Source organism: Camellia sinensis, chromosome 13 (assembly GCF_055761805.1).
Source record: "Camellia sinensis isolate YWXY chromosome 13, ASM5576180v1, whole genome shotgun sequence".
NCBI classification, from domain to species: Eukaryota; Viridiplantae; Streptophyta; class Magnoliopsida; order Ericales; family Theaceae; genus Camellia; species Camellia sinensis.
In genome coordinates, this window is record NC_138973.1 from 79,786,020 (window position 1) to 79,813,241 (window position 27,222).

Here is a 27,222-nt window from a genome sequence, read left to right on the forward strand (position 1 = left end):
AATTTTTTTTTTTTTACAAACTAAGGGTTGTTTGGGATGATCAAATTAAGTGCATTTTTTAACTTTTTACAAAAAGATGTGTAAAAAAATAGAGAAATGATTTGATTCAAAAAAGATACAAATATAAAAAAAATACACGGGATGCCAAACAACCCCTAACTCTATTTTTATTTTGGGTAAATTACACTGACACCCCCTGAGGTTTATGTTTATTACAGTTCCCCTCTTACATTTGAGAAATTACATTGACCGCCTATTAATTTAATTTTATGTATGATGATCATTACGGTGAGGGGGAACTGTTATGAAATTTTAAACCTCAGGGGACAGTCTGTAATAAAACTTTAAACCACAGGAGTGAGATATAATTTTCAAAATATGAAAGAAGAACTATAATAAACATAAACCTTATAATTTACCCTTCTATTTTTATTTTTTTCTAACTGCGGGACCCCTTTTGGTTGATACAGTCCCGCCAAAAGTCTCCACGTGGGCAATCCTGCTCCCGCCATTTTCTTCGTATCTCTGCAAACCCGCGACGCTTCGAACTCCACCTGCTCTGCTCTTCGCCAGTTCAAGCACGTCGTTCGTAAGTATCATTCTTCGATAATACACCTTTTTCATTTATGTATATGTATAGGTTTCTATGTATGCATATCTACATTACTCTACTATTGTTTGTTTCATGAGAAAGTAAAACTGTAGTGCTGAAAACTTTGCCTTTTTGATTTGGGGAAAATCTTAGAAGTAAAAAATGACAAGAGAGGAAGGACGAGAGGACATGCTAATTGACAACATATGTGAGCCTGAACAACCACGAGGCAACACTATTCCAGATGGACTCAGTACGAATTACCTCAAAGTTTATTATGGTAATCATGAATTATGAAGTTTTATTAATGTCTATCTCTGGTTGGCTAGTGATTGTAAATTAGATTCCTTTGATAAAATATAGAATTGGCTTTATCATTGATACTAGTTACCAAAGAAATTTACAATTTTAGTCGAATATCTTTGTTGTTGGGTCTACTGAATTCTTGAGATGCTAGGTTCATGTGGAATAAATGTGAATTTTTTGCTCTATCAAATGTAAAATTATGCCTAATGATATATATAGATATATAAGTATGTGAGAGGGGAGATTTGCACCGTTAGTACGGCCGAGCTACGATAGTGCCGGTCGTGATAAACTTCACGGCGCCGCGCTATTTCCTCTACTGAGACGGCCGGTGGATCTGTTTTGCTCGGTCAAGGAGATCGGCAGACCAGGCGTGAACTACGCCCGGCCGAGCTGTGACTTGTAGACATTTGGCAGGGCACGCAGTCGAGTGGCGAGACCGGGCTACGAGTAGCTCGGGCTAAACCGAGGACGAGGCGAAGGCCGGCATCCCTTTGAACGGTTAGCCGAGATGGACAGATTCCAGATAACCTCGGATGAAGGTAGAACGAATGGAGGCGGGCATGCCTCGGAACTGGTAAGCCACAACAAACCGGTCAATATCAGCCCGGTTATGAGCATCACCCCTTGGCCCCTTTGCCAAAGGGGCAAGTCGGCGACACATAGCTCGGTTGCGTGCATGTGGTGACAGTTCTCCACAAGGGATAGGCCGGTCGTGGTACTCCGGTTAGGTGTGCCACCTGGGCCAATGGCGTGAGGGAGAGGACATCTGCTCCACGCACGCATCAATACCGTTGGACAGTTCTGCGTGTACTGGTGGGAGGACTAAGCCTTTACACGCGTAAGGTGGTGAGAGGCAAGCACTGTCACCTGTCCAGAGAAGGACAGCAAAGGTAGTGCGCGCACAATCTTGAGGCTGCATGGCCAGCCTAGAAATAGAAGGAAGGAGGAACGTTAGAGGTATGCAAAATTCACTCTATCACTAACACTCTCTCTCTCTCTCTCTGATAGCCTTCTTCTTCCTCCAGTGGTCTGACTTGATCGTCGGAGGGTCTATCCGGCACACCACCGCCGGGCAGCTCACCATTTCTGTGTTGCAGAGATAGACGCCGTCACGAGAAGCTTGACGTCCAAGGAGTACGGAAAGCAGAGGATATTTCCCCCCCCGTACAATTGGCGCCGTTTGTGGGAAGACCGAGGAAAAGGGGCATAAAACTCGCAGTTTGTAAATGTCTGATCCATTTCTAGAACATCAAGCTCTGCCAATCTAAAGTTTTGTTTTTGGTTTTATTTTGTAACCTTTTTTGCCATTGGCGCAATGAAACAAGTAAACCATTTTCTTGAGAATTGTTGTATTTTTGCCTCGCCAAGCGGATTTAGTGCGGTCCTGTGGGCAACTAACAATCATTTTGACGGAAAGATCAAAATTCCTTGCCGGACGGATTTTGCTCGGCAAGAGGTTTGTTGATGATTTTATCAACTTTGGAACTCCTTGCCGGACGGGTTGATGATTTTATCAACTTTGGAATTCCTTGTCGGATGGATTTTACTCGGCAAGAGGTTTGTTGATGGTTTTAATCAACTTTAGAATTCCTTGCCGAGCGAATTATTGCTCGCCAAGAAGCAAGTTACAGAGCTGACCTTGCTCGTCACCCGTGGAGTTCCTTGCCGAGCGAATTTTGCTCGCCAAGAAGCAAGTTGCAAAGCTGACTTTGCTCGTCAACCTTGGAGTTCCTTGCAGAGCGGATTTTGCTCGCCAAAATGCTAGTTGCCAAGCTAACCTTGCTCGCCAATTTTGGAGTTCCTTGTCGAGCGGATTTTGCTCACCAAGAAGCAAGTTGCCTTGCTGATTTTGCTTGCCAAGATGTAAGTTGCTGAGCTGACTTTGCTCACCAACGTTGAAAATCCACGCCGAACTAAGTTGATTTTGCTTGCCAAGAAGTTGCCAAACCGATTTTGCTTGCCAACTTTCAGCAAAAAACTGATGATTTGTTCAGTCGAAGAGAATTTCAACCGAAGAGTGAACACGGTCTAGGGGCATCCCATTTAGTCTGGGTCACTGCTTTGCTTGTGTAAGTTTAAAGCAGGAGCCCAGACTGGGGGGAAAGCAGTAAGGTTGATCTCAATGACTTGATCTTGCCAAAAAGATCTTTGCTCAACAAGAGGATAGTTGATAGATTTTATCAACTTTGGAATTATCCACAGAGCGGATGATGCTCGACCAAATGAGTTGATGATTTGCTCAGCTCGAAAAGTTGGTGAGTGGATGTTGCTTGGCCAAATGAGCTGATGAATTGTTCAACTTCAACTTTCCTGGCCGAGGTGACCTTACCCGACAAGCCGAATTGATGATTTGTTCAACCCAGAGCTCCGCTAAGAGGATGTTGCTCGGCCGAACGAGTTGATGAGTTGTTCAACTCATAGCTTGGCCGAGCGGATGTTGCCCGACCAAACGAGTTGATGATTTGTTCAACTTGGATCTCCACCGAGCAGATGTTGCTCGGCCGAAAGAGTTGATGATATGTTCAACTCCCAAGACTTTTGGCCGAGATTATTTAGCTCGGCTAAGGCTTTTTGATCACTGGTTCAACTTCGAAGATTTTTGGCCGAGATGATTTAGCTCGGCCAAGACTTTTTATGTTTTGATCAACTCCTAAGGCTTTTGGCCGAGATGATTTAGCTCGACCAAAAAAGTTGATGTTCTGTTCAAATACATGCATTCCTTGCCTAAAAGTAGATTTTGCTCGGCAAGATAAAAGTTGAAGATTTGTTTGAGATCTGCACAAAGCTCCAGAAAAAAGAGTAACACAAAGACTTGGCTAGTTCAAGGTAAACATAAAGGGGTTCGAATCAAATCGGCCCCAAGGCTCTATCCCCTCCTTGGCTAGCTTAAAGTGGATGTCACCTAGGATTTGCAAATTCCTCATGAAAATTAGAAGTTTCTCTTGGCGAGCGCACTCTAAAGCGGAATTGGCCGATAGAGCTCGGTTAAAAATTTTTGTTGAGAAAATAGCCTGGTTACTCGGTTGTAGAGGGCCACGAGATGATAATTTTGAGGTAGCTCGGTTATTAGCCAGGGGCAACATTCTTAGCTCCGCTGTAGAGCTAAAGGAAGTTAGTTCGGTTTTGGAGCAAGTGTTATTACCTAAAGGCAATTGGCTCAACTGTTGAAAAATAAGCGGTATGTTCGGTTGCAAAATTAGCAAGTGAAGTCCATAACTCGGTGGAGGGCACGAAGCAATTATAGCTCGGCTATGTGCGCAGTTCCTAGCTCGGTCTCAGAATTGAGGAATTGTGAGTTGATGCAAAATTATAACTCGGTAGTGGGTATTTTTTAATTCGGTTTATTGAGACAGAAAGTTGCTCGGTCACCAGTGGAATTTTACATCAAAGCATTGGATTGTTTCAAAGTTTTATGGTGGGGCCCTCCAAGCACAAACATATTAATTAATATGTTTAATATGTTTGTTATTGGATTAGTGCAGGAGCTAGATTTTCAAATGGGACCCACCGAGCATTCTCATTACAAAATTGGTTTGGCTTTCAAAAAGTCAAGACCTGGGCCCCGCCTTGAATTCCTTGCACGGTCATACCTTGCATATTCATTTGTTTTGATTACTTTGCATGTGGGATGACTATTGTTAGCAACAATTGATCAACTATTACTTTTGCTCGGCCCATTGCTCGGCTTGTTGTTAGCTCGGTGGTGATGATTTGTTTTCAGTTTATTGAAAACATAGCAGTAGTTCAGTTAGAAATGGAATTCTACCTCAAAGTATTAGATTGTTTTCAAATCTTCGTGGTGGGACCCTCAAAGCACAAACACATTGACTAATATGTTCGTTGTTGAATTCATGCACGAGCAAGGTTTCTAAATGGGACTCACCAAGTATTTCCATTACAAAATTTGTTTGGCCTTGGAAAAGTGAAGGCCTGGCCCTACACCTATTCCACCAAATGCAAAAATGAAGCAAATTGTGTCATTGGAGCGCCATATATTGGGTCAAGCTGTGCACGGCCTTGGAAACAAAGTGATAAAACTTGGCCGAGATATCATGAAGCTTAAAGACAAATTGAGCTGAAATGAAGTTACACAAGAATGAAGCAATCCCAATCAGGTTGCCACCGATGGAATTAAGGGGCAATTGAGAGGGGAGATTTGCACCGTTAGTACGGCCGAGCTACGATAGTGCCGGTCGTGATAAACTTCACAGCGCCGCGCTATTTCCTCTACTGAGACGGCCGGTGGATCTGTTTTGCTCGGTCAAGGAGATCGGCAGACCAGGCGTGAACTACGCCCGGCCGAGCTGTGACTTGTAGACATTTGGCAGGGCACGCAGTCGAGTGGCGAGACCGGGCTACGAGTAGCTCGAGCTAAACCGAGGACGAAGCAAAGGCCGGCATCCTTTTGAACGGTTAGCCGAGATGGACAGATTCCAGATAACCTCGGATGAAGGTAGAACGGATGGAGGCGGGCATGCCTCGGAATCGGTAAGCCACAACAAACCGGTCAATATCAGCCCGGTCATGAGCATCACCCTTTGGCCCCTTTGCCAAAAGGGCAGGCCGGCGACACATAGCTCGGTTGCGTGCATGTGGTGACAGTTCTCCACAAGGGATAGGCCGATCGTGGTACTCCGGTTAGGTGTGCCACCTGGGCCAATGGCGTGAGGGAGAGGACATCTGCTCCACGCACGCATCAATACCGTTGGACAGTTCTGCGGGTACTGGTGGGAGGACTAAGCCTTTACACGCGTAAGGTGGTGAGAGGCGAGCACTGTCACCTGTCCAGGGAAGGACAGCAGAGGTAGTGCGCGCACAATCTTGAGGCTGCATGGCCAGCCTAGAAATAGAAGGAAGGAGGAACGTTAGAGGTATGCAAAATTCACTCTATCACTAACACTCTCTCTCTCTCTCTCTGATAGCTTTCTTCTTCCTCCAGTGGTCTGACTTGATCGTCGGAGGGTCTATCCGGCACACCACTGCCGAGCAGCTCACCATTTCTGTGTTGCAGAGATAGACGCCGTCACGAGAAGCTTGACGTTCCAAGGAGTACGGAAAGCAGAGGATATTTCCCCTCCCTCCGGTACAGTATGGTTGGTATACTTATGATCACACATGAGTGATCACAAGTCTATTGGGATCCGGGGGATCCCGTCCAGGATACATTCATGCACCAAACCAACCCATACACAAAGAGACAGACAAATTTAATGTGGTTCGGCCCAATACCTACGTCTACGGGAGAGTAATCAAATTTCACTATAGATGGACAGAATACAAAAAGATTACAATGGAAGATGAGGGAACACTCATCCTCACTCAACTCACACTCAGCTCCCTCTCTCACACCGAGAGAGCACCCTCTCTTACATAGAGGGACAATCTCTCTTACTCTCTCATTTTGCTGTCTTGGTTTCCTCACTCACTTGCTCCACCAAACTCATCCCATATTTATACACAAATGGGAGAGCCTAAAGTCAAGATTGGCAATTGACAAGCCATTGACAAGCTTGACGACAGCCACCATACACAGCCACTCTACACAGAGTAGCTTGGTCGACTCATTTAGCACAAAATCTCCAGCTGCATTTCGTAGCCTCTATTTTTCTTCAATTTGTAGCTTTCTTTGACTTCCAAGGGCTTCCGCATGCATTGCTCCTCACATGGAGCAGAAACCCAACAAGGTCTGATGTTCAATTGTTGCTAATTTGTTGTCATTCCTTTTAAACGGTTTAGTTTTTATTTGTGGCAGGGAAGATTTTTCCACATGATGATATATTTAAATAGATCTCTTACAGAAATGGTAATCTCAATTGAACCCTTTTCTTGCACCCTCTATTGCACCTGTTCTATTTGAATTTTTAATGTTTCTTCGATAACCATATGTTTATAGATAGGAAGCATCCTGCGTGTGACCAATCATACTTTGGATGGAGAGAGTTCTCTTTTACATTGGATGGTGACATATACCTGAGGTTTTAGTCCTTCAACAGTGTGTCTGAACTGGAAAATTCCATCAAAGAAAAGTCTCCAGTCAAAATAAATATTGGGCCTGTGTACAGTGTGGATGTAAGATTTAAATACCTTCATTTTCACACCAACTAAAGTTTAATGCAACTAGATTGAGTGTTGTGGGTAATTTTAATGTTGCATGTGCGATGCCTTTACGCTTGCAAGTAACCATATTTTTATCACTTGATCTTATTGTTGTTTATTAGGTTCTCTAAGTAAAGTGTAGAGGATCATTAATTTCAAAGATTAAAGCATAACAAATGTCATATTGATTTTTTTGGTGCTTCCATATTACATGTTATCAGTAGGTTGAGTGATTTCATCATAGGCCTTATCTTGCACTTGTTCTTAAGTCGTAGTGTTACTCAATACTCACTAATTGATGGGTAGGAATTATATTATGGGATTCCTATTTTTCTGTTACCTAAATTACAATTCTTCACCATCTTGCTAATTTGGGGATTCTTAAGCTTTTTGTTTGTTGTTTCTCTCTTTGTTCTGCAGCCTGCAAAAAGGCATGCTTATGCACAAGTTGTGATAATGGTTTCACCCCAGTGGAGAGGCAGCTTATTTTTGATGTAGTAAGTTGATCGGCTTTTGAAAAGTTGTAATCTGATGTATACGAACACAACTTACTGTTCATTTGACACACTTGAGTTACATTTCCCACCCAAGACATAACAGATTATGACGATGTTAGATATTGCTGCTCAGGAGCTGATGTTTGCCTACACTGCTGGCCTCTAATGACAGTTGCTATTTGTGGGTGATAGAGATTAGAGGCGATCGGTCGTTGACCTTTGGGAACTTCAATGGCCTGAGATCACCGGAGGTGGAAGAGGAGAAGACCAAGGCAAGCATAGAGAGGAAAGGGGTGACAGTGAGAGACCTTGAACACTTAGTGTATGTTATGTGAATTCTTGTTGCTGTTGTTGTTGTTATTGCTGCTGCACTTATGATGCCGTTATATAGACTCCAAGAGTATTAGAGACAAAGCAACCTCAAGACAGGTGGCGAGTTCTCCTCGACTCGACAGGAGGGTGATATCAGCCCTACTAGCTGTGTCCTATGATTCAGGTCCTTGGGAAGGTTACACCATAGGAGTTGCAGTTGTAGGTATGATATTTTGAGAAACGTATCATATGTGTATCAGATGTAAGTGTAAGGTCAATGTCCCTTTCTCTTAGCCAAGTCAAAGGGTGAGTTGTCACTCCAGGGAGACAGCTAAATGACCTTGACGATCCTGAGGTCTTAGCCTTCAATCCACAATCCTCCAATGATCCCAAGCGGGAGTGCCTAGGTCCTACTCCCAATCTAGACAGCCAAGAGGGTGAGTGCATAGGTGAGCCAAGGGCTCATCCTGAGTAGCTAAGTAAACATAGGTGAGCCGAGAGTCCAACTATGTTGCTATAGAGCTCGAGTGAATGGATACAGAATATATTTCTTGAGTTATGAAGGGCCATAGAGAGCTCTAGGTGAGCCAATTCTATAAAAGTGACCTGTGGCCTTGTTTTCATACTTGGTGGTGTGTATGCCCCTGCTTAGGCTAGGCATACAATCCCAACTCATTGTGGGCCTCAGGGGTTTGCCACGTGGATGTGTAGTGGTGTTGACGTGACGCCCCGTAGGGCTCGCCACGTGCCAAGCACAATATAGATACCCACATTAATGCTCCCTGTATAGATATTCTTATGAGAATGTCTATACATATATGACAAAGATGTCGAAAATATAACTCATACAGTTAATAAAGTTTGATTTCTTTTGAATTAAAGGGAGAGATACATTTTAATTTCATTTAGCGTGAACTGGCCAGACAAAAATGTGGGCTTGTTGGGCGATGACCTCATTCCACCAGATCTCTATTACTTCACATGAGATTTTAGCTTCGTTCTATAGGCCCCAAATCCCGCCCGTCACTCTTTCCATGCCACTGGGCGGTGGGTTCATGGTCTTGGTGTTGGAGTAGCCCATGATTTTACTCATAAATTGGGCTTCGCTTTCTTTATTTTTTGTGTTCGTAATGATGACGAGATCGAAACGTCCGTAAGAGTGTAGGTGCATGTAGTGTTGGAGGAAGTTTGGGCGAGCGTCAATGTTAAAGAAGAGGATATTGAGTGGAGTGTTGTGGGGAATGCTTGGCTGAGCGTTGCTGGAAGCGCTCTCTTCCGCCATGCTGAGATCTGCGCAGTTCTCTATGTCCCATCCAAGTCCCAAATCTTCATTTGGGTTTTCCAACGGTGCTGACATGATGGAGATGTGGTGGTCTAGATCTCTCTCTGTCGGTCTTTGCGAAAGGATGTTGATTCGGATCCTCTCGAAATGTGGGATCAATATCTTATTTGCCTGGCAGGTGGATCTTTGGAGAGTGAGGTTGCCTTCTTGGTTTAGCAAAAACCAAGTGTGGGTATTGTGTAGAGCTCTGAAAACGTTAATGCCTTGTACCATCCTCTTATTTTTACCCCGAAATTCTTCTGATACCTCTACGACTGTATATGTGGATGCTGGGTGCTAGATCCAAGGGGATTCGAATAGCAGATCTTGGAATTGCTATGGAGGCATAGAGAGCATCCTTTGAAAGAACTCACACACCGGGCGGCGGCGGTGAGTGGGAGTGGAGCTTGAAGCTCTAGAGTTGGAGCTCGAAGCTCTATATTTTGAACCTCTCTGGTTTGGAGCCTTGTTCACTGGCCGCCAAACAGTGTTATCTCGGTGTCCCTCTCTTCTGGAAGCCATTCAGAGAGAATGGGTTGTTGAAGTTAAAAAGAAAGTGTTAGCAATTGAATATGAATTTGCTTGCGTTTTTTGTTTTGTTGTGTTTTCTCTCTTATAAAGGGATTGCATCGGGAAAGAGGAGGTGAGTTTATTAACTTTTTCAACTTTATGAAGACGTTAGGAATGAGTGATTCCATGGAGAGGACAACTCACCAATTGAAGTTATAGCTGTTGGTTTAGAGCGGACCATTAATAGTTATTGATTTGGTGTTGCTTATGGTAGCTTGTGATAGCTTTTGTGGCTGTTAGCAAAGTAACTTTTTGGAGAGTTTAAGATTTTTGTAGTCTATTTTTTATGTTTCTACCAAGCAAAAAGAGTTTTTGATTGGTTTAAGGATTCTTCCTTGGGAAGGTACAACCTTTATACATATATATATATATATCTGTCTTCTCCTTTTATCCATTATACAAAGGTTTTTTTTTTTATGCAAGTATGATTCATGAATATGAAACTTACTGTAGCTCGACTTTTCGTGCCCCCTTTCGAAAAATGAGAAGCCCTACAGTTCGGACTCTACCTGTGGTTCTGAATCTGATTTCACAAGTACAATATGAAACAGTGAAAACATAAAAAGAGTTCAAATCCGACAATTCTTTTTGGAAAAACGATGTTTTGAATAAAATGCAAAAAATGGACTGCTTTGCCAGATTTCAGAGTCGCCACCTAAACATTTTTAGAAAATTTAGGAAACCCAAGACTCGTGCCAAAGGCCATTAGTCCATCATCACCAAAGTTGTCTCAGCTCAGGAACTTAGGTATGAGAGGGGAAAGTCATGAATTTAGTACCTCAGTCGCCTGATCAAAGATCGGCCTTTACTAATCATGATGTGATTCTTATCTACATTATATGCTCTTGTTTCAATTTATTAGACTAACATTACTATGTGACACACATATAAGTGTAGACTATTTGCAAAAATTTGGGGCAATTGATTTCATGTTTGTTTTTGAAAAGAGTTTGCGAATGTGCCATTTGAAAAAGTAATCCCATAGGAACATTACTCAAATTATCCCAAGTCAAGCAATTAGCCTTCATCCACAGGCATTCAAACAGTTTATCATTTAAGCAATTAGCCTCATGGTGAACACGCTTTGACATGGCAACAACCACACTCATGCAATATGCTAAAGCAATAAAAGTTCAACTAGTACTCCAAGTCAAAAAAGATGACAGAGTTAGAATAACAACGCATGATTCCAACCGATGCAATATGACTAATGCAACGTATGCGATATGCATCAGCTACTAATATGGCATATGAATCAATTTGATAGCATGCAGTTTAAACACGTATTCAAAGAAGTATTTAACTAATAATGCAAGTTAGTATGATGCGCCGAGCCTCAATGCATGCAATACAAGTGGATGCATATATGGAATATGCTAAATAAAACATGATGCTTCTAAACTAACCATCATAAGCAAGTAAATAAAAGGGAGAAAGACGTGGGGTTGGAAGACATACACATTATTACAATCGTGCCTTTGCGTAGGAGGGTCCGAATGAACTAACTAGCTAAGCTAATTACTACGAATTATAATTCAAATGAAATAATCAACTAAACTAGCCAATTAAATATTACAACAATTAACTAACTAATTAAACTAGCTATTACAAATTAACTAATTACAACTTGAATACAATATGAGAGAAGTATTAAGCTAACTACCCTATTCTAATCTGCCTCAGTAAACGAGGAGTGCTTATGCATGCACGAATTTCCACCTAAAAAAGGTCACTGTCTTGCTGCCAGGTGCCTTTGTTGCACAATAGAACACTTGCATTGTTTTTCAACTCAAATCAACTCTGTTTTGCCAAAAAAAGCACACTGCTTGGTTTTGCAGAGGTGGCCAACAGGGTAGAAGTGGTGGCCTGCCGGCCACAAATGATGGTCTGCCATCCACAAAAGGTGGCCTGCCGGCCACTGATGACTGGATTTTCCTGCTGCAACAGAAAGCAAACAGAGCAGGAACAGGGTATTCTCAAGGGTTTGTTTGCACAACTTACATCTCCTTATTATTTGAATAGCTCAAAGGAGTAGTAAACTTGGTTCACAAACCATCAATGAATGCAATTTCATTGCATGATTGCCTATAAACCAAATGGTGTAAGTTCAATAAATGCAACAAATAAAGACTCTCAAACCTCCTCCCTATCATGAATGATCAAAGGGAAATGGTTGACAATGACTCTTGAACCGCTTTCATAACGACTCAAGACTCAAGGGTTCAATTAACGTCCGATTGAACCCAAACCAAGTTATTATCTTGCATCATTTTTAGTTCCAAGTTTTATTATTCCATTTTAATTACCTTTCCATTCCTTAATTCATTAAGTCCAAAGGTGAGATTTGAGTCCACTAATGGAAAGAAGTATCAAGCCAAGAGTTGTTTTAGGCATGAGAGAAGTGTCATGCCATTGGTAATGAACCCCCAAGGGGATTAAACCATTAAGCATAAGACCTCAATCTCAAGCTTTAAACAAGCAACTAGTTTGAACCAACTTTTAAAGCAAAGCAAAAGCCAAGAAAGGAGGGAGGTTGCAGAGGTGATTAGAGGTGAAAAACAAGTATGGAAAACCATAAATAAATGTTATTAACTCAAATAGGTTGGTGGCTAAAGCCTAAAACACCAAACTTATGAGGATAACTACACTACAAGCATGCAAAACAAAGCATAAATGCAATAAACACCTAAAACAGTCTTAAAACATGCAAAAGAAGTGCTGGAATTAAGATAAAAATGGCTAAAATAGTAAGCTACAACATGGAGCTAGGCAAGCTAGTAAGCAAGACACAAGGAGGGGAAGCTAACCCCTCTAATTTTGGATTTCAAAACATGTTTTTAGCTACTGAAATAACTCTGAAAATCAGTATTTAAAAGCTCAAAAAAATAATAATGTAAAGGTGGGAAACACAAGGGTAAAGACTAGAGAAGTAAGGTGGAAAGAAAGGTGAACCACCTCTCCACCCTTTAAGGCCTTAAACCATAAGTTTCAGCCTAAAAAAACAGAGTTTATACAACCCAAAAATAGTAGAAAAACAGTAGAAAAGAAGCAACCAAAGCAATAAATCAAGCAAAGCCTTATACCTTGTAAGAATTTATGTAATTTATGTATGTATTATTGATTGATGTAGATATATTACAATTGATTGTGGTATTCTGTATATTACAATTCCTATATATAGAGGAGAAGATGGTAGTGGAGTGTGTGATAGTGGAGGTGGATGGTAGTGGAGTGTGTGATAGTGGAGGTGGTAGGTGTGGAGAAAGATAGTGGAGGTAGTAGGTGAGTGGTAAATTCTAACAGCCCCCCGCAAACTCAAGGAGGATAGAATGAGATGTTATGAAGATATGATGAGGAGGTAGGTATGTAGTAGACAATTCTAGCGGACTAGGTTGAGGTCCGGCGGGCGGCCAAGGCGAGGTTGCCGCCCGCCGGTGAAGCGAAAAAATATTAAATTCTTAACCTTGCTCTGATACCATGTAAGAATTTATGTATTATTGATTGATGTCTTGATAGATAGATTACAAGATTCATGATTCCTATATATATAAGAGGGTGAGTGTGTAGTAGGTAAGGAGTAGGTGAAGTGGAGGTGGTAGTGGTGTAGTGGGTTAGGTTTAGTGGAGTAGGTTTAAGTGGGTGAAGGTTTAGTGGAGTAGGTGAGGTGGTAGTGGTGTAGTGGGTTAGGTTTAGTGGAGTAGGTTTAAGTGGGTGAAGTAGGTGGATTTTAACATACCTCTTGAAGAGAAGAACACTTTTAAGCAATAATTCAACTCAAACACACCCTCAAGAGCTCAAGTTAGGCTCAAAAGTACCTCAGCTCAAAGATGAGAAGATTTGGTTAAGAGCGTATAGGCTAAAGCTCAAGAAATTTCAAAAGAGATAAAGAGAATTGTAGAGAGAGAAAATTAATTTTGTTCTAATTTTTCTAACCCTCAAAAAGGGGAGAGGAGGTTCTATATTTATAGAAAAGCAGGCCACTTCCTCAGAAATATCCATCCATACACGTGTAAGTGGATGCAAGCATCTGTGCAAACAGCTGACACAACTGGCAGAAAATATCTGCAAAACACACTTGTGGCCGACAGGCCACACTCTTGGGTTGTAAGGCACAAGGGTGGCTGGCAGCCAAGAGGGATGGCCGGCAGCCCACAAAAATGGGCCTGCAGGTCCCAAGTTTTTCAGGTTTGAAAGGCTGGGGTTTTGGTGCAAAAACAAGGCACAAGGTTTGCAGGGTTTTGAGACTCAGAGCTGTGGCATTCCATTAAGGGCTTTCAAGCACTTAACAAGCATATACATTCATCATTGGGTGTGCAAGTGATGGTGCCCAAGTCGTAAGAACGGTCAAAAATGGAGTGTCTACAATTACTTGTTGCGATTTGGCAAGTATGATTCATGAATATGTACCTTCCCAAGGAGGAATCCTTAAACCAATCAAAAACTCTCTTTGCTTGGTAAAAACATTAAAAACAAACTGCAAAAGCCTTAAACTCTCCAAAAAGTTGCTTTGCTAATAACTACAAAAGCTATCACAAGCTACCATGAGCAGCTCCAAATCAGTAGCTATTAATGGTTCGCTCTAAACCAACAGCTATAACTTCAATTGGTGAGTTGTCCTCTCCATGGAATCGCTCATTCCCGATGCAATCCCTTTACAAGAGAGCAAACACAACAAAACAAAAAATGCAAGCGAATTCATATTCAATTGCTAACACTTTCCTCTCAACTTCAACAACCCATTCTCTCTAAATGGCTTCCAGAAGAGAGGGACATCGAGATAACACCGTTTGGCAGCCAGTGAACAAGGCTCCAAACCAAAGAGGTTCAAAATATAGAGCTTCGAGCTCCAACTCTAGAGCTTCGAACTCCACTCCTACTCACCGCCGCCGTCGCCGCCGCCCGGTGTGTAAGTTCTTTCGAAGGATGCTCTCCATTCCTCCTTGGCAATTCCAAGATCTGTTATTCGAATCCCCTTGGATCCAGCACCCAACATCCACATATACAGTCGTAGAGGTACCGGAAGAATTCTGGGATAAAATAAGAGGATGGTACAAGGCATTAACGTTTCCAGAGCTCTACACAATACCACCGTCCCACACTTGGTTTTTGCTAAACCAAGAAGGCAACCTCACTCTCCAGGGATCCACTTGCCAAGCAAATTAGGTATTGATCCCACATTTCGAGAGGATCCGACATCCTCTCGCAAAGAACGACAGAGAGAGATCTAAACCACCACATCTTCATCATGTTAGCATCGTTGGAAAACCCAAATGAAGATTTGGGACTTTGATGGGACATGGAGAACTTTGTAGATCTCAACATAGCGGAAGAGAGCACTTCCAACAACGCTCAGCCAAGCATTCCCTACAACACTCCGCTCAACATCCTCTTGTTCAACATTGAGGGCGCCGCTCGCCCTAACTTGCTCCAACACTACATGCATGTACACTCTTATGGACGCTTCAATCTCGCTATCATTACGAACACAAAAAATAAAGAAAGTGAAGCCCAGTTTCTGAGTAAAATCATGGGCTACTCCAACACCAAGACTATGAACCCACCGCCCAGCAGCATGGAAAGAATGACAGGCGGATTTGGTGCCTATGGAACGAAGCTGAAATCTCATGTGAAGTAATAGAGATCCCGTGGAATGAGGTCATCACCCAACAAGCCCACATTTTCCTCCGGTCGGTTCATGCCAGATGAAATTAAAATGTATCTCTCATTTTAATTCAAAAGAAATCAAACTTTATTAACTATATGAGTTATATTTTCGACATCTTTGTCATACATGTACAGATACTCTCAAGAGAATATCTGTACAGGGGGCATTAATGTGGGTATCTATATTATGCTTGGCACATGACGAGCCCTATGGGCGTTACGTCAGCACCACTACACATCCACGTGGCAGACCCCTGAGGCACCACGATGAATATGTCATCATCATCACACATCCACATGGTAGACCTTTTGGGGTTGTACGCCTAGCCTAAGCGGGGACATGCACACCACCAAGTATGAAAACAAGGCCACAACTCACTTTAATAGAGCTGGCTCACCTAGAGCTCTTCATGGCCCTTCATAACTCAAGAAATATATTCTCTACCCACTCACCCCAGCTCCATAACAACATAGTCAGACTCTTGGCTCACCTATGTTCAGCTCACCTATGTTTACTTAGCTGCTTAGGATGAGCCCTTGGCTCACCCATGCACCCGCCCTCTTGGCTGCCTAGGTTGGGAGTAGGACCTAGGCACTCCCGCTTGGGATCATTGGAGGATTATGGATTGGAGGCTAAGACCTCGAGAACATCAAGGTTGTGTAGCTGTCTCCCTGCAGTGACAGCTCTTCCTTTGACCTGGCTTAGAGAAAGTGACGTTGACCTTACACTTACATTTGATGCACATATGATATGCCTCTCAAGATATCACACCTACAACTGCAGCTCCTATGTGCAACCTTCCCAAGGACCTGAATCATAGGACGCAGCTAGTAAGGCTGATATCACCCTCCTGTCGAGTCGAGGAGAACTCGCCACTTGTCTTGAGGTTGTTTGGGCTCCAAAACTCCTGGAGTCTATATAACGGTATCATAAGTGCAGTAGCTAGCAATAACAACAACAAGAGCAACAAGCATTCACATAACATACACTAAGTGTTCAAGGTCTCTCACTGTTACCCCTTTTCTCTCTAAACTTGTCTTGGTCTTCTTCTCTTCCACCTTCGATGATCTCAGGCCATTGAAGTGCCTACCATCTTCCTAGAGGTCAACGATCGATCGCCTCTAATCTCTATCACCCACACCATTAAAGTGATTGATACTGACCCCAGAGGTTGGATTATCATGCATTTATATTCTCATGTCTCCTTTTCAAAGGTTAGCTGGGTTGTATGTATCTCTTGCAGGATCTAAATACCATTACAAAAACACAAACAATTACCAGTGATGAAGCATGTTACTACCAGATGAATGTTTAGTGACTACTTTTTTTTGTATACAATAAATCATTCAGAGAGTGAACTGTTTTCAAGTAGTATATATGATTTTTATGTCTTTTGTATAATGTTATGCTGCATTTGTGTTGAATTTGTTCTTGTGCTATTAATTTAGTTGTGTTTATATGCTTTTACATAAGTTCGTTATATTTTTACTTGTGATACACTTTACATGGAGGAAACATGTTCCTTGGCGTTTTCCATTTAATGAAAGAATTTAACACTTTATCTTTATTATTGATTAATCAAATTACCAAAACTATATCTTATTGTATGAACTTTAGCATTTGGAAAATTGTTGTGGCTTGAGGATTATTGCGTTTAAAAGTTTGCAAATTTGACTCATACAAATGTTAGCATAGATCTTTAGCATTTGTTTATGCACATATGCATGCATACGTACTTTTCAGTTATGTATTATGTGCAGGGGTGAAGGGATTTGGGGGCCGGGGGGGTCATGTGCGCCCCCTGACTTTTGAAATTTTTTTTTTTTTTTTTTTTTTAAGGTTTGTTTGTGCCTATATACACAGCATCCCAGCCCACTTTGACCCAAAAAAAACTGACACACGCACACAAGGCCACAATTTCCAAACACTAACACTAACACACACACCCAAACCCATTGACATAACTCCAATCTAATTACTTTTTTTTTTTTTTTGATTCGTGTGAAAACTTTTTTTTTTCCCTTTATCTCTCTTTGTTGCTTTGTAATTTACCAACTCGTGATTCACCATATTAGAATCACACAACACAGATTTGGGATCACACTACAACCTTGGTATCTTCTCTTCATTGTTTACAAGTAACTTTATTTATGATTTTTTTTAAATAAAAATTATGAGTATCAATTTATAGTTATTTATTAAGTTTTGATTTGTAAAAAATTTTGATTTGTTATTATTTATGTTAAAATAAGAGATTTTGATATGCTAAAATTATAAATCTTAATTAGTGGTGATTTATATTAAAAGTAGGGATTTTGGTTTGTTGTTGTTTGTGCTAAAATTAGAGATTTGATTTATGTTACAATTAAAAATATTAATTTATAGTATTTGTTATTTAAATTAGGGACTTTCATTTGTTATAATATAGGTATATTAGAAATTTTATGTGTTGTAATTTGTGCTAAATTAAAATTTTTGGATTTGTATTAAAATTGGAGATTTTGATTTGTGGGGGTTTGTGATTTTGATTATGAATTTTTATTTTGATTTTTATTTTTTAAAACAGTCATGGAAAAATATTTCATAAGAAAATCAAAGTTGGACTCATCTCTTCCTCAAGAAGAAGTTATAATTATTCTACCGCAAAACAAAGTCGCATAGAAATCAACTTAGTAGACTTTCTTGCAGATCTAGGACTACGGCCTCAGATTATGGACTATAATGCTAATGATCGAGACCAAATTCGTAGGGCATATCTACAAAAAGGTCCTTGTCAACCTCGTGATCATAATTTTCCACAAAAATCATTTAGACAAAAACTTCGACGATTTAATCAGGCTTGGTTTAGTGAATTTCTTAATTGGTTAGAGTATAGCGTAGCAAAAGATGCAGCATTTTGTTTATGTTATTTTTTCAAACCCGATATTGGAGATCAAGCTAGTGGTGATTCTTTTGTTGGTGAGGGTTTCTCAAATTGGAAGAAAAAAGAAAAAATTCAGACTCATATTGGAGGTTCCAATAGTGCTCACAATCAAGCTTTGAGTAAATGTCAAGACTTGTTAAATCAAAATCAACATATTCAAATGATTTTTTTCAAACAATCTGATCAAGCTTGAATTGAGTATCAAACCTGTTTGAATGCATCTGTTGATTGTGTCAAATTTCTTCTAAGACAAGGTCTCGCGTTTCGTGGGCATGATGAATCTGAAAATTCAAGTAACCAAGGAGATTTTCTTGAACTTCTCAATTTTCTTGTTGATCATAATGAAGATGTCAAAGTGGTTTCATTGAGCAATGCTCCATAAAATCTCAAGTTGACATCTCCTAATATTCAAAAAGATATTGTAAATGTGGCCGCATTTGAAACTATCAATATGATTATTAGAGATCTTGGTGATGCACTTTTTTCTATTTTGATTGATGAAGCCCGTGACATATCAATCAAGGAGCAAATGGCAGTTGTAATACGATATATGGACAAAAAAGGCGAAGTGATTGAGCGCTTTTTGGGTATTGAGCATGTTGCTAATACGAATGCTTTCTCACTCAAACAAGCTGTGGAAAATTTATTCTCCAGACTTGGATTGAGTATTTCCAAATTGCGGGGTCAAGGATATGATGGGACTAGTAATATGCAAGGTGAGTTCAATGGTCGTAAAACGCTTATACTGAAAGAGAATCCTTGTGCATTTTACGTTCATTGTTTTGCTCATCAATTGCAATTGGCACTTGTAGCCGTGGTAAAGAATCATGATTAAATTGCTTTACTTTTCACTTTGGTTTCTAATGTGGTGCATGTTGTTGGAGCATCATGCAAACGTCGAGATATTCTTAGGGAGAAGCAAGCTGCAAAAGTTGCTGAGGCACTTAATACTGGAGAGCTATCTAGTGGGCAAGGCTTAAATCAAGAAACTAATCTTAAACGTGCTGGTGATACATGTTTGGGTTCACACTATGGTGCTTTAGTTAGCTTGGCTGGTATGTTTTCAACAGTGATTGATGTGCTTGAAATGATTTCGGAGGATGGTTCAAATTCAAAACAACGAGCAGAAGCAAATGTATTGTTGGACTCAATTCAATCATTTAAGTTTGTATTCAACCTTCATTTGATGAAAACGATATTGGCTATTACAAGTGAGTTATCACAAGTGCTACAAAAGAAAGATCAAGATATTGTTAATGCCATGAATTTAGTTCAAATTTCTAAAGTACGATTCCAAAAGATGAGGGAGAGTGGGTGGATGTCTTTACTTGATGATATTGTCTTTTTGTGAAAAGCATGAAATTGAGGTTCCCCAAATGGATGATATGTTTGTAGCTCGAGAGAGAAAAAGACGCAATGCTCAAGAAATTACAAACTTATATCACTATCGCGCTGAGTTATTCTACACTGTTTTGGATATGCAAATTCAAGAACTAAATGCTCGTTTCACTGAGTCGAATACTGAGTTGTTACTTTGTGTGGCATGTTTGAATCCATCTAACTCTTTCTCTAGTTTTGACAAGAAAAAGTTAATTCAACTTGCCGAATTTTATCCCAAAGAATTTTCTTCAATGGAGTTCATAGTACTTAATGATCAACTTGATACATATATTATTGACATGCTATCCAGTAATGAGTTATCAAGATTGAATGGAATTGCCGATCTTGCTAAGAAAATGGTGGAGACTAGAAAAGACAAAATATATCCATTGGTGTATTTGCTCGACTTTAGCATTAGTCTTGCCTGTTGCAACTGCTACTGCTGAGAGGGTATTTTCAGCTATGAATATTGTGAAGAATCGGTTGCGGAACCGAATGGGTGATGAATGAATGAATGATAACTTGGTTGTCTACAAACTACATCGAGAGAGATTTTTTATGGCATTGACAATGATACTATCATGGAAAGATTTCAAAAGATGAAAACTCGTCGGGGTCAATTGTAAAAGTTTAAAATTAAAAACTTTTTTGTAATGAATATTAATTTGTAATATTTAATATTAGCTCGAAAAATTATTATTATGTTATTGTTATTGATTGGGGAAGAAAAATTTTGAAATTATAATTAATAGGTGCCCCTACAGTAAATTCCTTGCTCCGTCGGTGGAGCTTAAATTTTTACTAGGCTTTCACTTGTCATTGAATTCTAATGCAGATGACTTTGGATTCAACCACATCTTGTGGGTGTACAGTGGCTGCTGAGGTGTCCATTGTTGGGTTTGTGATGGGAAAGCAAGAAGGTAAAATGCCTCACATAATTGAAAAGTTGCATGTTTGGTATCACCAAAGAAGATCCATTGGTCAATCTTCCCCCCAATCATTAATCGAAGTCATGTTTCATTTTCTGTTTTGTATTGTCATTTTATGGAAAACACGTAAACTTGTTTGGCAAACTGTTTTTGGAAATTGTTCTTGGGAATATTTTTTATTTTTTTTTAATTTTTTAAACCAACATACTTTTTAGTAAAAACCAAAAAGTTGTTTTCAAAACTTTTTAAATTGTTTTCACACAAAAATGAAAACAATAGTGTTTTCGAACTTTTAGTTGTTTTTGTTTTTGTTTTTGAGAACATGGAAACAAAAATGCATAAAATGAAAAAGTATCATCTTAGAACTTTTAATTGTTTTTGTTTCTGAGAACATGAAAAACAAAAATGCATAAGTGAAAAATAATACCAAGCAGCCCAATTTCTGTTCTCTGCTTTGCTAGTATTATGACTTTTGAACATTTGGAATCTATTGCCATCAATCCTCAGGTTGAATAATGAACAGAGGGTGGCTATTGCAGATTATTTCTGCGTATGTAAGGTTGTGTATTTCTGTTCCTGAATTCATATGATTGTTGGAAAATTGTTCATATCATGAAGTGTAAGGGTAATGAAAACTATCATACTTTTGGTTCAGGGCAATGAGAATAGTCATAAAAACGTTTCTTTAATGGCTCATGTACTCCATCCTTTCCTTGCGTAAGCGGTTAATTTATACTATTGTTCTTCTCTGTCTGTTTTTAATATTTTGTCCACCAAGTTTCTTCAATCTTTGCAGGAGATCATACTCTGATGTTTTAAAAGATTTTTTTGAGGGGAAATTTCTTGGCAATCAAAAGTTTCTTTCAATTGAGGAGAGATTCGAGAAGATCCAGGAGATGATTCTTGATGAATATACAGGAATTCGATTTTATATTTATTTATTTGTTTATTTATTATTATTATTTTTGTCTCTGATCTGATGTTATTTTTCCCTGCAACCATTAGTATGTAATTAAAAGTAAACTTTGCAGCTAGTACTTCAGAGCTTCGGGGAAAGTGGCAGGAAAACAGGCTTTCCTCCATTTCAAAAGAAGCATTGATGTTGTTCAATGAGGACAACTAAAACATATGCTACAATCTGGGAAGCAGAAGGTGCAAAACAACTTTCATACAAAAGCATCCTATCTACAAAATAACAGACTTCGTGGTGGACACCTTTGTTTCTAAATGACACATTGGTTATTTATTTTAAATTGTTTAGCCTAGACTAGACCATTGTATTTTGTTGATTGTATCTCTTGCTATGAATGCTGAAGCATTTATCTTTTGTGTGTGAATTTTTTTTACTGCAATGACTACTTTAACCTAGTAATTTTGTTGTGCCAAGGAATACTTGCACTGAGTTTATAGATTTTTCACCATCTCTTGAGTTCCAAGAGTCTGACTTTGGCAATGTATGTGTCCTTGTATGAGCATTAATGTCAAAGTTACAAGCTAAGCATTTTCTTGTCCTCTTATGCAGTGCTTGTAGCTTATAAAAATAATTTTGTACTATCCTATTACATGCTTCAGGCACAGGGGCTTCGCAGGTGTGTTGAAGAGATTGTTTTCTCTTATACGTATCCTAGGCTTGATATGGAGGTTTGTAGAATGCTTCCCTCTTTCTCCCTCCTTTTGTTTATCTATTTTTCCTAGGCTTGATATGAGTTCTTATAGAATATTTTACCATTACATGTTGCTTATGGTCTTCCATCATGTGTGGTTGAAAATTGTGCACTGTTTAGGACTTGAATAGAATTCTACATTTTGTTCACTTCTTTACATGGAACCTATTCGGTTATGTCTCAGGTTTCAAAACATATGAACCATTTGTTGAAAGCACCATTCTGCATACACCCCAAAACAGGTTTGTATCTATCATTTGTGATATAGGAATAACCATCATATTTGAAAGTTTCACTCGCTATAGTATAAAATTCTTGAGAATAGCGGAAAAGTGAATGTTTGTTACAAGATAAGAATTTGAGTTGCATTTTGTTAGGAAAAAGTCATGAATGCTTCTTCTTTAGTATCACTTGGGCTTGGTATACTTGTTTAGCCATAGGGTGATTCTTAGTATTAGGATAATGCTTCTTTCTTGTTATTAATTTCCTCAACTATTTTCCAGGTCATGTATGTGTTCCAATTGATCCAAATCATTGTGAAGAATTCAATCCTGCAACCGTACCAACCGTTTCCGAGGTACACATATACCAAAATAAATTATTCATCAATCAACAGCTTACCACTCAAAAGATTTTGTAATTGTATTTGAGATGTATTATAATTTATTAATAATTCACTGTGTATAGTACATTACGTACACTATTGTCCTTTTACACCTTTCTAGTGCACTCCTACTATAATAATTTTTATTTATCTACTTTAAAAAACCTTAGTAAATTTATACATAAACAATTGTTGCAGGTATTCAGTGGCTCAATGTTGTCCACTTCCTTCTCCTTTCGTTATCCTTTCACTCCATCATTACCTTTACCATCTTTAGAGTTGAAGGGATCTAAGCTGAGGATCTGAATTGCTATTGGATTTTCACTATTAATCAATGTGCAGTCTCCTTAATATCTTATTTTGGAAAAGGGAGTTGAGCAGAGTAATAGTAGTCCTTTTTCAACTATGGGTTCTGTCTTAAGCAAAATTGTTCCTATTCATTCGAGGTATAACTTCACCAATAAAACTTGATAGTCTGGTGTGTATGGCTCTATTTTCCCAAAAAAACTGTTGTCTGAGCCCGCTTATTTTCCGGAAATTATAAATTGTTTACCCCTGGTTGAATACTTCCCTTTACATTGTCCCTGTAAAGCAATTTTGCCTAATGTCTTTATTTCTCTTCTTTTTTTTTAATAAGATAATTAGTCCCTTCTTACATGACTAATTATCTGATGGATTCTTAATTATTTCATGCCAGTGCAACTTGAGGCTATTCCCATGTCAGTCCATTCTCTTCTGTTTGTATCCTTAAATGATGCACCTTAAGAAGTTCACTATCTGTATAATCTAGGTGCAGTATGCTGGAAAGAGTTGTTTTGGCCTACTGATTGTTATTTTGTTTTAAAAGTGCTTTCATTACTTCTAATTCGAACTTTATTGTTAATCCGACATAATCTCGTATTCACTACCACAAACTCATAGTGTAGCTTAGGTTTTCTTCTCCATCTACTTTATGTTATACATCTGTGCTAAGAGCTGCTAAGATCTGAGGTCATCCTGTCATTTTGCAGCCTCATAACTAATCCCATTATTGGATGATTTCCAAAATTTGCCTGGTTTATTATTTCGAATATTTTTTTTGTTGGAGCACATAATGTTATTGTAGACCTTTTCACTTGTCTCCATGTGAAAAGGTATGATGGAGGATGAATATCACTGGATACTGGCTTGGTCTCAAATCAATTCTTTTGTTATTAATCGGTATACGAATTTATCAAATCTGCAGCTTTTGGGCAAACTTAACGTGCGAGGTTTGAGAGCAGATGGTGATGACAGTATGTCAACTGAAATTTCGGTAAACTTGGATCATGTTTATTTCCAACATTTTCTCCTTCCTAAAATCCATGGCGGTGATGATAAAATATTTGATGTGCACAAAGAATCCTTATGTAGATGCCAGGGCAGGACTTACAGTGGATTCTAAATTACTTAATTCTTTATTTTAATTGTAAGAATTTGAGTAGACTATGTAGCTCATTTCCTATTTTATACCAGCATAACTGATGAATTAACAAAATATTTTTTTGGTTTATTTGAGCAGAGTGGGATAGAACATCACTTGGAAAGCCGATTACATATTTCAGATCATCTTTCTTGCAGCCTCTACTCAGGTCATGCAAGGTATGTCTCAATTTTGTTTGCCTAGTTTATTTGTTTTCATTTTTATGCAACTTAAATTTATCCATGCCAACAATATTTTTTAATTAGTGTTTTCCTTGCAAATACACGCCATTTCAACTCAATTGGCTTTAAAGTCAACTCCTTGAGGTCAGATATGTGGATCCATCTTCATAGTTGGTGATCTTTTAAAGCCATATTTCAATTAAATCCAAGGCAATCACATCCTTCCTGACAGTGTTCATTCCTGCCTCTTATCTTTTTTGACCTTCAACTTGGACCAAAATCACTCCTCTACACTGGTTTAGTAATCGGTCTAAGTGTAATCAAACCATCTCAAACAGTTCTCTATTCTCCAATCCATGCCACCTTTAGCTTTCCACCAAATACATTCTTTTCTTATTCTATAGAGAAAGAAGTTTCATTTATTTTTAACGAGAATTTCAGAGATGGATTTAGATTAGTTGTACACCCTGCTTTCAGTTCCTCCCATACATTGCATGTTAATAAGAATTTTCCTCTATATTTTTTTGTTAACTTTAGACATGGTGTTTTAAAGGAGAAAGCAATAACATTGAACTAACTAAATGTTGCAGGAGGAGATAGAAAGTTCGCACAGCGCAAAACTTCGGGAGTCAAAAAATTCACTGAATTGGTAAGCTTTATTTTGTCATCATTGATCTGGTTTCTGATGTCTTCATTTTAGTATTCCATGATTGTTCCATAAGATGTAAGTGAAAATGATATGATGTATTGTCACTCCATTTATGTGATATGAAATTAAATCTCAAAGAATCAAGTAGAATTTAAAAAGAAACCTAAGAATCATCTGTATCTTATCCTGCTGAAGGATAACAATTGCCCACTCTTCTACATCCAATAATATGTAGCTATCATGCTGATCAATAATTGACAAAACATCTCTTTATTATGCAGCTGCATTAGGAAAAGTATTTTTTTGCTTTAGGAGACTCGATTCTTTTTTTTCCTCTGAAGGGTTGTAGCATTGCAAAAATCATTTTCATTTTCCTCACTATATACAGATTTTGCTAAATGGCTCAGGTACAAGCAACTTAAAAAAAGAATGAATTCTGATTAAAACTGTGTTTGAGTTCTCGTATGGTTATAGATATTGTCTGTACATGTTGAATCAATCTTCGAATGAAATGAAGTGTTTGATAGTTTTAGAAGCATCCACTTCGAAATTGGAAGAGATGTGTTCAGTAGTTCCTTGCCCTGTTGGATTGAGAGTTGCAGCTTGAGGTTTAAGTTCTTTGCCATCGCTGCCTGCCACACACTTCCACACGAAAAACATAAAAATTGGCTTCCTAATTTTTTGCTAGTTAAATTTAAGAAACAAAGTTGAATATGCATTATTGCTCATCCTTTGGTTTTTATTCAAATTATTTACTACAAGTTTTTTTTTTTTTTTTTATCAATTGAATGTCACACTCCCAAAGTGGGAGAGAAGACCCACCGGCAGGTGGATAGAGTCGAACCTTGACCTTTTAATGTAGGAGGGCAAAGACTGGTCAATTGGGCTAGCTTTGTTGTATTAAACCGTCATAGTGATGATAGATAGCATTCTTTGTGGTGATCCAAGAATGAAACAATTGATTCAATTTAAAAGAGAAGGTTATAGATGTCTGTCTTTGAAAGTCTCGTTAAGAAAGAAAACTTGACACTTGTTGCAAGGGTGATTTAGATCTCGTTTAGAAATAGATTATTTTAATAATTTTTTGACTAAAATATGAGATAAAAAAATTAATATGTTTGAAATGATTTTTTACGAAAAATTGTACAAAAAGTAAAGAGAAAATAAATTTTTTAATTTTTTTGTATAGTTTATTGGTTTTTTGTTTTTGTTTTTTTTAATGACCTTTTGATTTATAAGATAAAATTAAACTCCCCAAACAAGACGAGGGTGGGTTTGGAATTGATTTTTTAGTGATTTTTGATTATTTTAGAAATTTAAGAAGTTAATATGTCTGGGAAGTTGCCAAATTATTTTTTTTTGTAAGTGAAAAAAGTAAAAGTGATATTTTATTTTTTTAACTGATGACAAATAAGTGGCTTTCGGAATTTTTTAGCAAAAGCTAATTCTTTCAGTATTTGCGCTACCCAAAATATTCACTAAGAGTATCTCTAACGGTTTATAAAAAATTTCATCAAATCTGAGTAAAAAAAAGACAAATTCTTCAATCTGATATCAGTCACTCCAACAGTGGAATACTGTAGCTTTCATCAAAACACTGGACGTCCGAGAAGACGACCGGCTGATCGATCGGAAAGAGATAAAGCCTGAATTTGTTTTTGCAGCATCTTGGAGACTTGGTCTGACTTCTCTTTTTCAATAGAGAATGGATGGTGTTTGGCTATGATCATTTCAAGAGAGCCAAGAGAGAGATTTTAGCAAAACCCATGTTGAGTAGTCCGAGCAAGACAGACAAGCTTCCACTGCCATTGACGAGATTTTTAAGAAGCAATGTTGGAAGCAAAAATAGAGGCAAGTCTCGCTTAAAACAGATCATCAAATGGTCCTCAACGTATGGCATTCACAAGCCTCTTTCTCTTCCTTGTGGCATCTTCTAATCTTGAAAGCTATCTCTCACCATCACATAACACAATAGTCATGTAAATTTGACAAAACTCATCATTCTAAAACTCTCTTAGCTATGTTTGATTTTCACAGATGTTTTGGGGATTGAATTAATGATCGAATAACAATAATATTTCACTATCA

At 38.7% G+C, this 27,222-nt stretch overlaps 1 pseudogene across 1 annotated transcript; it reads left to right on the top strand.

The window, feature by feature from the left end:
• The first annotated feature begins 480 nt into the window (after positions 1-480).
• On the top strand, positions 481-27,222 carry LOC114269830 (uncharacterized; annotated as a pseudogene). Its single transcript, XR_014349117.1, has 17 exons — positions 481-589; positions 746-872; positions 6,654-6,704; positions 6,795-6,970; positions 7,418-7,494; positions 20,501-20,562; positions 21,102-21,156; positions 21,250-21,311; positions 21,391-21,503; positions 21,656-21,746; positions 22,167-22,235; positions 22,443-22,500; positions 22,762-22,835; positions 24,088-24,309; positions 24,403-24,482; positions 25,076-25,134; positions 26,705-27,222. The product of XR_014349117.1 is annotated as an uncharacterized LOC114269830 (transcript).